At 47.8% G+C, this 15,501-nt stretch overlaps 1 long non-coding RNA gene across 2 annotated transcripts in view; it reads right to left on the bottom strand.

Moving 5' to 3' along the window:
• Positions 1-7,285: 7,285 nt before the first annotated feature.
• LOC113633773 (uncharacterized) overlaps positions 7,286-15,501 on the bottom strand; it is a 22,760-nt gene continuing 14,544 nt past the window's right edge. Inside the window, exons 3-4 of one of the 2 annotated variants that reach the window (XR_003438321.1) lie at positions 9,899-10,166; positions 7,286-9,096 (exon numbers count right to left, since the gene is read on the bottom strand). This is a non-coding gene — a long non-coding RNA (uncharacterized LOC113633773). Of the gene's footprint in view, positions 9,097-9,797; positions 10,167-15,501 lie in introns of those variants that run through there. The other variant, XR_003438320.1, reaches the window with a different exon arrangement.

Raw genomic sequence — 15,501 nt, 5'->3', positions numbered from 1 at the left:
TCTGCAGGACACAGCCCTTGGGGCCACGCATCCCAAGTCTTACCACTCCTGTTCCTCTGAAGTCCCCCCGCCACCCCCCCCACCCCGGAGTGATAAAGGGGCCACAGAAAGCAGGGTTCTCAGAAGGGAGGGGTAGGGTTCTCCAATGTTTCACATCTTGACTGAGGAGGTTAATCCAGGAGTACTTCCTTTATCATTTAATCAAGCCACACAACTCTGATTTGTACAATGTTCAGTATGTGGTTTGTATTTTAGAAAGGAAAGTTCAAGGGGTGTAAACTCAAGGATGAGAGAGGAATGGGCGGAGGGAGCAGCTGGATGAATGGAAGCGTGAACACAGGAATGGGCGGAGGGAGCAGCTGGATGAATGGAAGCGTGAACACAGGAATGGGTCCATGGATTATTAACAAGGAACCGTGAATACCTACTTTAAAGAGTAACAGCTGCCATTTTTTGAGCACTGTGCGCCAGGCATTGCGCTGAAGAATTCCACTCATTGTCTCATTCGTCTTTGAAATATAGGACCTGTTAGCCCCATTTATGAACATGTGGAAGCTGATACTTAAATAAGTTTAAAAACTTGCCAAAGGTTAGTTTGCAAGCAGAAGAAATGGAAAACTAAATGAGTGAACAGATAAAATAATAATGGGTGAATTTATGAGTGAGTTAATGAATGGACAAATAATGAGTAGATGAATAAGTTAATGAATGAATTAAATGATAAAAGAATGAAGGATTCTTGGATTGAATGAATGGATGAAATACGAATTGATACATGAAAAATTAATAGATGAAGGGATTTAATGGATGAATAACTTAGATAAGTAGATGGTTGGTTGAGCAAATGGATAGATGAATTGATGGGTGAGTTCAATCATTGAACACAACTTTTGAGTGCCTTTCATGTGACAACCAAAATGTATGACACTGGAGAATACAGCTGTGAAGTGAACTAACATAGTCCCTGCTTTCTCGAAATTTTCTCTCAAGTAAACAGCACGAATGTGTGTATGAATGCACGATGAAGAGATGTGTGAATTAACAGTAGTTAAATAAATGGATACGTGAGGATGACTTAAGATGGTAGTAAGGCTAAAGTGCATACAGTAATGAGGGGATAGACTGGCAAGTTTATCAATAAATCATTCATAAATTAATGAGAAAATGTGTGAATTGATGAAACAGTAAGTCAAGTACTGGGAAAAGAGATGGTATTCAATGGATAAACATGAAAACAATGATAGATGGGTGGTAGATGAACGATAAAGGGATGATGGATGGAGGGACAGATAATGATTGATAGTTATTTAATTCTTCTACATCATTACTGATTTTTCTGTCTACTTGTTTCACCAGTTATTGAGATAGGGATGTTGAAATCTGCTACTGTAATTGTGGAGTTAGTTCTCCTTGTAGTTGTCAGTTTTTGCTTCATGTATTTGGAAGCTCTGTTAGTACCTGCAAAAACATTTAGGATTCTTATGTCCTCTTGATGAAATGATCCCTTTGTCCTTATGAAATGATTCTTTTATTCTCAGTAATATTCTTTGTTCTGAAGTCTACTTTTTCAGATGTTAATATAGTCATTTCAGCTTCCTTATATTTAGTGTTATACTGGCATATTTGTTCTATCCTTTTAATTTTCACTTATCTGTATCTATTTTATGTTATTTTATTTTATTTTACTTTTTGGCCACACTGCACGGCATGTGGGATCTTAGTTCTCTGACCAGGGATCGAACCCGTGCCCCCTGAAGTGGAAGTGTGGAGTCTTAACAGCTGGACCGCCAGGGAAGTCCCATATTTTAAGTTTGTTTCTTATAGGCAGGATATAGTTGGATTTTTAAAAAATTTATCTTTATTTCTTTTGGCTGCGTTGGGTCTTAGTTGCAGCACGCAGGATCTTTCATTGAGGCATGTGGGATCTTTTTCGTTGTGGTGCATGGGCTCTTTGCTGCAGCACTCGGGCTTCCCTCTAGTTGTGGCCTGCAGGTTTTCTCTCTAGTTGTGGCACGCAAGCTCCAAGGTACATGGGCTCTGTAGTTTGCAGCACTGTGGGCTCTCTTGTTGAGGCGCGCAGGCCTAGTTGCCCTGCAGCCTGTGGGATCTTAGTTCCCCAACCAGGGATGGAACCTGCGTCCCCTGCATTGGAAGGTGGATTCTTTACCACTGGACCACCGAGGAAGTCCCTATAGTTGGATTTTTAAAATCTGAATGACAATCTCTGCCTTTTAATTGTGGTGTTTAGACCATCTACATTTAATGAGATTATTGATATAGTTGAGTTAAAAATTACCCTTTGCTATTGTTTTCTACTGGTTCCATCTGTTCTTTTATTTATTTATTTATTGGGCGGTGCCGGGTCTTAGTTGCAGCACGTGGGATCTTCTTTGCCACGTCCGGGATCTCTGTTGTGGCATGCAGGATCTTTAGTTGCAGCATGTGGAATCTTTAGTTGTAGCATGCAGGATCTTTAGTTGTGGTATGTGGGATCTCTTAGCTGTGGCATGCAGGATCTAGTTCCCTGACCACGGATCAAACTGGGGCCCCCTGCACTGGGAGCGTGGAATCTTAACCACTGGACCACCAGGGAAGTCCCTGTTCTTTATTTTCCTTTTCTTCTTTTTTTGCCTCCTTTCTGATTGCATATTTTTTAGAATTCCATTGTATCTCCTTTATTATCTTATTAACTATAACTTGATATTTAGTGCTTACTTCAGGGTTTACAGCATATATACACCTACAACTTATTACAATCTACTTTCAGATGATACTGTACCACTTCACATATAGTATAAGAACCTTCCACAGTATATTTCCATTTCCCCCTGCCAACCTTTATTTTTGTCACACATTTGAGCCAAACAACTATAATTTGTACAGTTTTTAGTATGTGTATCTACATATGTTATAAAGTCCCATGACATATTGCCATTATTTTTGTTTCTTCAATTACCTTTTCAATAAATTTAAGTACTAAGGCCCTATCTCGTACACTTACCTAGGTAGTTACCCTTTCTAGTGGTCCTCACGTCTTTGAGTGGATCCATATTCACAGCTGGCATCCCTTCCCTTCTATTGGTAGGGCTTCCATTAACATTTCTCATAGTGTGAGTCTGCTGGTGATTGATTCTTTCAGCTTTTGTATGTCTGGAAAGGTATGTCTTTATTTTGCCTTCAGTTATGAATGATATATGCACTGGGTATAGAACTCAAGGTTGACAAGATTTTTTTCCCCCTTCAGTACCGTTAAAGATGCTCTCCACGGTCTCCTCCCTTGCATTGTTTCCAGCAGGAAATCTGCCATAGTCCTTATCTTTGTTCTTCTGTCTGTAACATGTCTTTTTTTCCTCTGGCTGCTCTTATGATTTTCTCTTTATCACTGGCTCGGAGAAATTTTATCAAATTGTGCTTTAGCCTGATTTTCCTTCCTGCTTCTTGTTGAAATTTGGTGTTTGTTGAGTTTTAGGAATGTGGTTTATACTTTTCATCAAATTTGGAAACCTTAAGGTTATTATTTCTTCAAATATATATATTTTTTTCTGTTTCCTTTTTTTTAAAAATAAATTTATTTATTTTCAGCTGCATCGGGTCTTCGTTGTGGTGCGCAGGCTTCTCATTGCGGTGGCTTTTGCTGCGGAGCACAGGCTCTATGCGCACAGGCTTCAGGAGTTGTGGTGCACGGGCTCAGTAGTTGTGGTTCACGGGCTCTAGGGCACAGGCTCAGTAGTTGTGGCGCACAGGCTTGGTTGTTCCATGGCATGTGGGATCTTCTCGGACCAGAGCTCAAACCCATATCCCCTGCATTGGCAGGCAGATTCTTAACCACAGCACCACCAGGGAATTCCGTCCTTTCTTTCTTCTCTCCTTTGGAGACTCCAATTACATATATATGAGGCCTCTTGAAACTGTCCCACAGCTCGTTGATCCTCTTTTCGTTTGGAGGAATTCCTTTTTCTCTGTGTGGTTTTATTTGGAGTAGTTTCTATTGTTAAGCCTTCAAATTCACTAATCTTTACCTCTGTTGTGTCTAATCTGACATTAATCCCATCCATAGATTTTTGTTTGTTTTTCATCTCAGACACTGTCATTTTTACCTCTAGAATTTGTTTGTTATACCTTCCGTGTCTCTATTCAATTTTTCAAGCATCTGGAATATAGTTATAACAGCTGTTTAAATGTCTTTTATGCTAATTCTAATATCCCCATCCGTTCTGGGTTTGTTTGATCAGTTGAGCTTCTCATTATGGTCATATCTCTATGCATCTTTGTATGTCTGGTAATATTTAACTGGATGCCAGACAGTGTACATTTTGCCTTGTTAGGAGCTGTATATTTTGTATCTCTATATGTATTCTTGAAATTTGTTTTGGGATACAGTTATATTACTTGGAAAGTTTTATCCTTTGGGTCTTGCTTTAAGATTGGTGAGGCTGTACCAGAGCGGCATTTACTCTAGGACTAATTATTCCTCTGAGGCAAGATCCTTCTAAGTGCCCTACCCAGTGCCACATGGATTGTGAGGTCTCCTGCTTGGGCTGGTGGGAAAAGGCTAGGCACTGCTTCCTTCCCTCCTGACAGATGGCTCTGTCCCCAACCTTGAGACATTCCGTCACACACATGAGCCATTGAGTACTCACCTGAATCCCCAAAGGGGTCCCTACACACCTCTGGAATGCTCTTTATCTTTTTATTTTATTTCATTTTATTGAAGTATAGTTGATTTACAATGTTGTGTTAGTTTCAGGTGTATAGCAAAGTACATCAGTTATACATATAACCACTCTTCTAGATATTTTTTCCATATAGTCCATTACAGAGTATTGAGTAGAGTTCCCTGTGCTATACGGGAGGTCCTTATTATTTATCTATTTTATATATAGTAATGTGTATATGTCCATCCCAATCTCCCACTTTATCCCTCCCCCCATTTCCCCGCTGGTAACCGTAAGTTTGTTGTATACATCTGTGACTCTATTTCTGTTTTGTAAATAAGTTCATTTGTACTATTGTTTTAGATTCCACATATAAGCGACATCATATATTTGTCTTTCTCTGTCTGACTTACTTCACTCGGTGTGACAATCTCTAGTTGCATCCGTATTGCTGCAAATGGCGTTATTTCTGAAACGCTGTTTCCCTTTGCAGCTCTCTTCTCTCTGGCCCTTGCAGTCTGACTGCCTTGGAATCCCTGGACTCTGAACCCTGTCTCCTTAACTCAGGGAATTGACCAGGCTCTGCCTGGATACCCCGCTCCTGCACCACAGCCTGGAAGTGCTCTCAAGGTGGTTAGCTGGGCAATCAAAGAGCTCACGTAGTTTATTTCCAGCCTCTTGGGGATCACCGATTATTCCCTGATGCCCAGTGTCTTGAAAACCATTGTTTCATATTTTCTGTCTGGGCTTCCTTGTCGTATTTCAGGTGGAAGGATAAATCAGGTTGCATTTACTCCATCCTAGAAGCAGAAATCTCTGTTCATTTTTTTTCCACCTTCTTTCTGTGTTTCATTTTGGGTAATTTCTATGTCTTCTAAATAACTAATTTTTCTTTCAATGTCTAATCAACCATTAATCACATCCAGTGTGTTTTTCACCTCCAACATTGCAGTTTTCAGAAGTTTAGGAGTATGTACATAAAAATAGAGACAGATGGATGTGGAGGTGTGCTGTGTGAGATACAGCTGTAAGTTTAATGCCCTTGTCCACTTATGCTGCGTCATTTCTGAGTCAGCGTTGATTGATTTTGCTCTTCACTATGGGTTATATTTTCCTGTTTCCTTGCATCTGGTAATTCTATTAAACTTTTATTTGCAAACAATTACAGACTTACAGGAATTTGCATGTACCCTTAACAAGTTTTCCCCAGTGATGGTATCTTATACAACTATAGTGCAAGATACAAAGCAGGATATGGACACAGTACAATCCACAGACCCCACCTACTTTGTTTCAACAGTTTCACGTGTATCCCTTTGTACGTCTACAGTTACATGCAGTTTTATCATACGTGTAGATTTGTGTACCCACCACCAGTCAGGATGCGACCTGTCCCATCACCACAACGCTCCTCTGTGTCACCACTTCTAGTCACATCACCTCTCTCCCCTTTCCTTCCCTGCCCCTATTCCCACCCCGCAAAGCACTGATCCGGCCTCCGTCTCCATAATTTCGTCATTTTGAAAATGTTATGTGAATGGAATGACAGTATGTAACCCTGTGAGATGCACTCTTTTTTCACTTGGCAAAAGGCCCTTGAGACCGTGCAGGTGTTGCTCTATCACTAGTTCCTTCCTTCTCACAGCTGAGGAGTGTTCTGAGGTGTGGACTGGCCTGAGTTGGCTTAACCTTTCACCTACTGAAGAACATCTAGGTTGCGTCCAGTTTGGGGCCGTTACAAGTAAAGCTGCCGTGAACATGCACGTGCACACTTGTGTGCGGACACAGTCCTCATTTTACTGGAATAGAATGCCCAGCAGCGTGTGCTGAGTCCCACGGGAAATGTATGTTCAGTTTCTTAAGACACAGCCCCACTGTGTTCCAGGGCAGCTGCCCCCTTTACGTCCCCACGAGCACTGGGTGAGATCCGGCTTCTCTGCGCCCTGTGCCCCCGCTGGTTCCCGTTTCAGCCCCTTTGCGTTCCCACGAGCACTGGGTGAGATCCGGCTTCTCTGCGCCCTGTGCCCTCGCTGGTTCCCGTTTCAGCCCCTTTGCGTTCCCACGAGCACTGGGTGAGATCCGGCTTCTCTGCGCCCTGTGCCCCCGCTGGTTCCCGTTTCAGCATTTCTTCCAGGTGCGATGGAGTTGGACAGCTTGTGTTTATTGGCATCATTATATCCTCTTCAGTGAAATTTCTCTCCATGCCCTTTGCTCACTTTATAACTGGATCGTACCACTTACCATTGAGGTGTTGTGTTTTTTTTTTGCGGTACGCGGGCCTCTCACTGCTGTGGCCTCTCCCGTTGCGGAGCACAGGCTCCGGACGCGCAGGCTCAGCGGCCATGGCTCACGGGCCCAGCCGCTCCGTGGCATGTGGGATCTTCCTGGACCGGGGCACGAACCCGTGTCCCCTGCATCGGCAGGCGGACTCTCAACCACTGCGCCACCAGTGAAGCCCACCATTGAGCTTTGAGAGTTGTTTGTATGTTACAAATATGGGTCCTCTGTCAGATATGTGGTCTGCAAGGATTTTCTCCCTCTCTGTGGCTTGTCTTTTCATCCTGTTAACAGGGGCTTCAGCAGAGCAAAATTTTTACATTTTTAGGAAGTTCAATTTGTTGGTTTTTTTTTTTCTTTTATCGATTGATTGTGCTTTTTGTCTAAGAACCCTTTACCAAGCCATAGGTCCCAAAGATTTTCTCCTGTGTTCTTCTAAAGGTTTTACAGTTTACATTTAAATACTAATCCATTTTGAGTTCATTTTATATAGGGTGAGGTTTAGGTGAAGGTTCATTCCTTCGCTTGTGGACGTCCAATTGCTCCAGCACCAGACTGTCCCTCCTGCAGCCAGTGGCCTCCCCCCTCCCACCAGGGTACTGCTCGTCTCAGTGCCCCCTGCCCCACCCTCAGGCACCGGCGGGCTGGACATCCTCCTCAGCACCCCTCAGAAGGCCGCCTGCATGCTTCTCCAGCCTTCATGCCCTGTGCCCACCGCCCGGGCCTGCCCCAACACGGCCCGCGGAGAGGTGGGCCTCCCTGTGCCCCTCCTCGCTCCAGCCCCTCTGAGGCCATGGCCAGGCCCTTCGGTCCTCCTAGCCTCACATTTTGCTCCTTTGAGGAGGAAGCAGGAGGAGTTTGAAGCCAGAGGTTCTGCTGGTCTTTTCAAGCTTGGCTTGTTGCTTATTAAAAAGGAGAAGCCAAGAAGAGCAGAGGGGATGCCTTCCAGGACAAGGGGGAGCCTGGAGCAGCACCCTGAGGAGGCAGCTGGGGGTGAAGGTGGCGCCCAGGACACGGGGTCCCCAGGCGGCAAAGGCCCTGGCACCCCACGGGTGGAAGCAGGGGCTCAGCAGCAGACCCGGGCCAGTCCCACATTTTCCAGCCAACACCTCAGCTCTACAGACTGGGGTGGAAGGACACACGGCTGAGATGGGCGAGGGCCTGAGATTCCAGTCAGACTCATTTGAAGAAATTAAGGCCGTGGCATTAGGTGATCTGGCTTCACGGCTGCTCCCACAGGCCCTGGGTCAGCCTCATCTGACCTGGCCTCCTGGGCCGGGGAGAAGTCCAGGCGCCCGTGTCCCCAGCCTGGCCCAGGGCCTGTGAAAAGGCCCCTTGACATCGTTCCCGGGCCACGAAGGAGCTGCCAGGCTGAGCTGCCTTGGGCAGGGTCATGGCTCCAAGCCCTAGAGCTCAATTTTCTCAGAGACGTGGAAATTCTGAGTGAGGGGCCAGGTGGGCGGTCCTAGCGCTGCCCTCAGTGCCCCAGAGCTCCCGCGCTGGCTCCCGAGGAGCCAGTCTGTTTCTCCACCTCCCATGGTAACACTGCTTCCAAGGTGGGCTGAGGGCCCAGGGACGTGAGTAGAACCCCGGCCACAGGAGGCCCCAAGAAACCGGGAGCTGTGGTCTTGATCGCGTGTGCCCGGTAAGGCTCATAGCGAGTACTTTGGGAGGGGAAGGGCCTGCAAAGGCTCTGGGTCCTGGAAGGTTCGGGACCAGCCGGGGCGGGGCCCCCAGGCTTCTGACAGCTTTGCGGGTGGGGGAGCAAGCGCACCGGGGCCTTCTGCCCACGCCCGCGCACCTGCTCGGGGGTGCGTCCGTCGTCCGCATACACCCGGGGGTCAGCTACGAGCTTCACAAGCACCTCCACGGCTTCCAGGTGGCCCCCGAAGGCCGCTCGGTACAGCGGCGTCCGGCCGAAGGCGCCCTGCTGGACGCGCTCACTGAGCACGGCCCGCCCGGACGAGGCGCGGCCCCCAGTCCTCGCCCGGCGCCCACCTTGCTGTTAGGACTGGCGCCCTGCTCGGTTAGCAGCTGGATGGCCAGGGACTGCCCGCCCGCCGTCGCTGTCCTCGAAGTCCACGAGGGCCAGGCGCCGCTGCAGCCGCCGCGCCGCCCGCGCCGCGTCGCAGCTCACGCCCTCGCGGTTCAGCAGCGCGTCCACCTGCGCCGGGCGGCGGTCAGCGACGCCGCGAGCTCAGGGCCCGCCGCCCCGCCGCCCCGCCGCCCCGCCGCCCACCTCCCGCAGGACCGCCTGGATTTCACCCAGGTTCCCGTCGAAGGCCGCCTCCAGCAGGCGCGCCTCCAACAGGCGCGCCCCGCGCTGCCGCTCCTCCTGCCGCCGCCGCTTCTTCCCACTGCCGCCGGGCCGCCTCTGGCTCCCGCCGCAACAGGGCCACGAAGGCCGGCGGGCGGCCCAGTGCGGTCACCGCCCCAGCCCTGGGCCCCCAACCCTGGGTCCGGGCCGCGGAGCCCAGCAGTTCCCGCCCCCGAGCCCTCCTTCCCCGCCGCCAGCCCTGCGTGCCCCCGCCCTAACCCTGCGTCCCCGCCCCCAGCCCTGCGTCCCCGCCCCCAAACCTGCAGTTTCCGCCCCCAAGCCCTGCGTCCCCGCCCCCAGCCCTGCGTCCCCGCCCCCAGCCCTGCGTCCCCCACAGCCCTGCGTCCCCCCGCCCTAACCCTGCGTCCCCGCCCCCAGCCCTGCGTCCCCGCCCCCAAACCTGCAGTTTCCGCCCCCGAGCCCTCCTTCCCCGCCCCCAGCCCTGAGTCCCCCACAGCGCTGCGTCCCCCCCCGCCCTAGCCCTGCGTTCCCACCCCCAGCTCTGCGTCCCCGCCCAAAGCCCTGCAGTTCCCGCCCCCGAGCCCTGCAGTTTCCGCCCCGAGCCCTCCTTCCTCGCCCCCAGCCCCGCGTCCCCGCCTCCAGCCCTGCAGTCATGCCCCACTCCGACACCCAACCCCGTAGACCTCACCTGCCTCTGCAGCTTCTCCATCAGCTCCAGGTAGTCCTGGTGGTCCTGCTCACGGCAGGCCTGCTCCTTTCTCGCCAGGAGCTTCCGGAAGGCTCACTGGATGGTGGTGGCTGCTTGGTCCGCCGCGGTTGGCCCTGCTAGTGGGGAGAGGGCTACGGATCACAGTGCTCCGCTCCTCGCTGCGGTCCACGCGGCTGCAGGACCAACACCAGGTGTGCCCGAGCTCCAGGTTAACAAGGCGAGCGGAGCAAGCGCACTCCCTCCTGACCTGACGAAAGGATCAAAAATGTTCTAAAATCCACAAACACAACTAAACCAGAGTAATCCACCGGCTGGGCTGAAGTGGGGGTGTCTCAACCCACAAGCCCACTGGAACTCAGAATAGGGAGCCCAAGGCCCCTGAGAGCTGTGATCCGCTGGCGGCACACTCTGCCTCGCCCCAGCAGCGCCCTTGGCTACAGGGAGGGTCTGAACGCCTGCCCTAGGAGAGACGTCCACACCCACCTGCCACTCTCTGCCCATGTGATGAGGCGACCAGTTAGCCTCTCTGGGCCTCAGTGTCCCTTTCTCTAAAATGGGGTGATGGTAGCTACACCCCACAGGGCTTTCCAACAGTCCAATAATAGAACACTGTGAGTCCTGAAAGTAACTGCTCAACCTATGTTTCCATAATTGAGACTCCAAGCAGAGGAGAGCCAGACCCAGGGGCCATGCTCACTGTGAAAGAACTGGCAGGTGAGAAGGTGCGGACATGCCACAGGGAAGGGATGACACGGCTTTCAGAAGACGCTGGAGGAAAACAAGCAGAAAAGCCAGCTCTCCAAAAGCACCGCAAGCTAGGGAGGAACTTAATAAAAACAGAAATCCAATAAAACAAGGGATCAAAGACAAGATGGGAAAAATAGAATGAGGAGGTAAAAGAGTCATCGCAGAAGAGAAGACAAACGGAAAACAACAGTCAGCTCTGCAGACCAACAGCTCACACAGGACCAGATGGAAACAGAGCCGATGTGGTGCAGAGTGGAGCTCGGGGCAGGAGAGAAGGGTTTGGGAGGGTCACGGTGAATGCTAGCAAGGGGGCGGAAACCGGAAGGAGGAGACACAGAAGATGACAATAATTAGTGTCTCTAGAATGCGGATACTAGTGATGGGGAAAGTATTTAGAGATAAAATACAAAAAAATTTTCCTGAAATGAATCTTAAGACAAAAGGGACAAAGAATATACCAGGAAACAAAACAACTGGCAGGTTGTTTTTAAGGTTGCTGACTCTTAAAAAAAATAAAAATGTCATTGGGATTTCCCTGGTGGTCCAGTAGTTAAGACTCCGTGCTCCCAATGCAGGGGGCCCGGGTTCGATCCCTGGTCGTGGGACTATATCCGGCATGCCACAACTAAGAAGCTGCTTGCCACAACTAAAAAAGATCCCACATGCAGAAACGAAGATCTCACTTGCAGCAATGAAGATCCCGCGTGCTGCAGCTAAGACCCGGCACAGCCAAATAAATAAATAAATATTTTATATATATATATAAAGTTACTCGAGGACCCAAGCAGAAAAGAAATCAAACTACGCTCTCCTAGGACTTACTATTTTTTTTAAATAAATAAATTTATTTATTTATTTATTTATTTGCTGTGTGGGGTCTTCCTCCCTGCGCGCGGGCTTTCTCTAGTTGTGGTGAGTGGGGGCTACTCTTTGTTGTGGCACGCGGGCTTCTCATTGTGGTGGCTTCTCTTATTGTGGAGCACGGACTCTAGGCATGCGGGCTTCAGTAGTTGTGGCACACAGGCTCAGTAGTTGTGGCTCACGGGCTCTAGAGCGCAGGCTCAGTAGTTGTGGTGCACAGGCTTAGTTGCTCCGCGGCGTGTGGGATCTTCCTGGACCAGGGCTGGAACCTGTGTCCCCTGCATTGGCAGGTGGATTCTTAACAACTGCACCACCAGGGAAGTCCCTCTCCTAGGACTTTTTATAGCAGCATCAAATGTAGAAGTCAATGAATCAGTATTCACAGAATTCCAAAGGGAAAAGAGTAGCTCCAGAAGCTCCTGCACGTGGCTCTGCTTCTGCCATGTCAGTGAAGGAGGTTCGGACCAGTCTTCCCAATGACAGCAACAGAAGAGACGGACAGAATGAACATGCTGTAAAAAGTGTCTGAAGGCACTGCAAAGACGAAGGAGGTGAGCTCAGGGCAGGAGAGTGCAGGAGTGGCTCCAGACCAGCAGACAGGCTTCCCCTGGCAGCAGCCACCAGCACCAGAATCACAGCACCAGGGGGAGGGCAGGGGCACAATGTGAGCAGCGCTTCTGCAGGTCTCAGCAACAAGGGGACAAAATCTGTATTCCAGAGCACCGGGTAAGGGCTTAGGGTTGCCAGGTTTAGCTAATAAAAATACAGAACATAACCCTGAGGACATACAGTAAGAAAGGATTTATTGTTTATCTGAAATTCAAATTTAAATGAGTGTCCTGTATTTTATCTGGCAATTCTATTGAGTAAGAATCCTGAAGAACTCCATCCTTTGGGAAATAAAGCAATGCGCGTGGGAACGGAATCCTCAGCTTCAAATCACTCAACCCCCGGACTAGATTAAGGTAATCTGAGTTGCCTCTAGCCTTGGTGCCTACCAGACACTAAATAAGTCTCCTCTGGAGGAAGATGTCATTGTCCAGGACTTTAGCACACGTCCAACATTTTTAATAGGCAATGTACAGCAACCAAAACATATCAGGCTAATGAGGAACGAAGATATGAGTGAAAAACAAGAAAAATGATGAACAATAAAAACAGACCCAGATGCAGCCAATGATGGAGTTCTTGGACATAGACTTTAAAATAATTATGAGTGATATATTCAAGGAATTAAAAGATAAGACTGAAAAGTTTGGGCAGAGAATGGGAAACAATAATAAAGAACCAAATGGAAATTCTAGAATGTAAAAATACAAAACATAAATTGAGAGCTCAATGGCTAAGTTTAACAGCATAATAGACATAGCTGGAAATAGAATTAGTAACCTGGAATACAGTACAAATGAAAATATTCGGATTAAAGACAGAGAGACAGGGCTTCTCTGGTAGTGCAGTGGTTGAGAGTCCGCCTGCTGATGCAGGGGACACGGGTTCGTGCCCCAGTCCGGGAAGGTCCCACATGCCGCGGAGCGGCTAGGTTCATGAGCCACCATTGAGCCTGTGCGTCCGGAGCCTGTGCTCCGCAACAGGAGAGGCCAGAACAGTGAAAGGCCCACTTATCACAAAAAAAAAAAAAAAAAAAAAAAAAAAAAAAGACAGAGAGAAAAAAGGAAAGGTCTGACGCTGATGTCATGGGAGTTGCAGGCATGAGGGAAGGAGAGGATGGTAGCAGCGTTCAAAGAGAATTTTTCAAAACAAACAAGAGATCAAGTCAGAGCTTTGATACGCATGAAGAATCCCAAGCAGGATGAGTACAAAAACAAGCAAGTGCACACAAACACCAGAGCACACCGTAGTATAATTGCCAAAACCTAATGAAATGAGAACAATCTTCTTTACCCCTTCAAAGGGGTAAAAAAACAGTTTTTAATGCAAAATAAACACACCTTTGGACAAACAGAACTTTAGGAGGGTTCAGTAGCAGCAGACCAACAATGAAGAGAAAGACAAAAGAGAAAGAAAAAAGGCAGAAGAGACAAAGCCAAATGGGACATGGAGGTGCAGGTAGGGAGGGTGCATTGGAAAGAATACACATAAGAGCTGTGCAAGGGCTTCCCTGGTGGCGCAGTGGTTGAGAGTCTGCCTGCCGATGCAGGGGACACAGGTTCGCGCCCCGGTCCGGGAAGATCCCACATGCTGTGGAGCAGCTAGGCCTCTGAGCCATGGCCGCTGAGCCTGCATGTCCGGAGCCTGTGCTCCACAACAGGAGAGGCCACAACAGTGAGAGGCCCGCGTACCGCAAAAAAAAAAAAAAAGAGTTGTGCAAAACAGTAGCACCAACATCACAGATATATAACAGCTAAAACACACACAAAATAATAGCATATGTTTTGGAAGAGGGTAAGTGTAGTTAAAAGGGCTAAGATTCTTGCATTGTCAGAAAAGTAGAGTGTTATAGTAGACTTGAGAATTCGAAGATATATTGTAAACTCTAGGGCAACTACTAAAGATTAGTAAGAGAACGTTGTGGCAGACACACGCTAAGATGATGCCCTGTGGCTTATGCCTGTGTGAGCCCTCTCCTTGAGTGTGGGTAGAATCTGTGAAGTAGCCTTAATCAGGCAAAGGTGATAGGCTGTCACTCCCATGGTTACGTTACATTGTGGAAGATTCCATCTTAGCAGACTGACTCTCCTGCTGGCCTTAAAGAAGCAAATGGCTGTGTTGAGAGCTGGCTGCAGAGGGGCCATGTTATGGGGAGCTGTGGGCGGCCTCCAGGACTGGAGAGCACCTCCAGCCAATGGCCAGAGAGAAGCCAGGATTCAGTGCTCCAAGGAGACAGATACTGCCAACAACCCAAATGAACCTGGATGTGGAGTCTTCCCCACTCAAGCCTCCAGTGAGACCACAGACCCAGCTGACACCTCAGCTGCAGCCTGTGAGGTCCTGAGGGGCATCAGGTGGGTCACCCTTAGATGCCCGACCCACAGAAACGGTGAGATAGTAAATATGGGTTGTTTTAAGGTGCTAAGTTTGTGGTAATTTGTTATGCAGCCCAGAAAATACAAATTTATACCTAACTGCTAAGAGTAGAAAAAATTGGAATAATAAAACATTTTTACAGATTAAAAGAAGGCCAAGAAGGAGAGTAAAAAGGGACACCAAGTAAATTGAAAATTATGAAGTAAACACTAAGATGAGATTTAAACACACATATGTGATTGATTACATTACATGTATTGGGTTGGCCAAAAAGTTCGTTCTGGTTAAATATCGGCAAAGCAATCCGCACGCTGCAGCACATCAACAGATTGAAGAATAAAGGCCGTATGCTCATCTCAACAATGCAGAAAAAGCTTTTGACTAGACTCAACATACATTTATGACAAAAACTCTCCATAAAGTGGGTATAGAGGGAAGATACCTCGACATAATAAAGGCCATATATGATAAGCCCACATCATACTCAATGGTGAAAAATTGAAAGTGTTTCCTCTAAGATCAGGATGAAGACAAGGATGCCCACTGTCACCACTTCTATTCAACACAGTTTTGGAAGTCCCAGCCACAGTAATCAGATAAGAAAAAGAAACAAACAGAATCTAAATTGGAAAGGAAGAACTGTCACTATTTGCAGATGACATGGTAATGTATGACTTTAGGATAGAAAATCCTAAAGATGCCACTAGAAAACTACTAGAGCTCATCATTGAATTTGGTAAAGTTGCAGGATATGAAATCAATATACAGAAATCCGTTGCATTTCTATACACTAACAATGAACTACTGGAAAAAGAAATTAAGGAGACAATCCCATTTACCATTGCATCAAAAATAATAAAATACCTAGGAATAAACCTACTAAGGAATTAAAAGAACTGTACTAGGAAAACTATAAGACACTGATAAAAAAAAATTGAAGATGACACAAACAGATGGAAAGATATACTGTGTTCCTGAACTGGAAGAAC

Source organism: Aethalodelphis obliquidens, unplaced genomic scaffold, assembly GCF_003676395.1.
Source record: "Aethalodelphis obliquidens isolate GAN/ISIS:26980383/991018 unplaced genomic scaffold, ASM367639v1 scaffold41, whole genome shotgun sequence".
Classification (NCBI taxonomy): Eukaryota; Metazoa; Chordata; class Mammalia; order Artiodactyla; family Delphinidae; genus Aethalodelphis; species Aethalodelphis obliquidens.
Note: the sequence above shows the minus strand (reverse complement) of the source record. Positions and strands in the feature narration are given on the sequence as shown.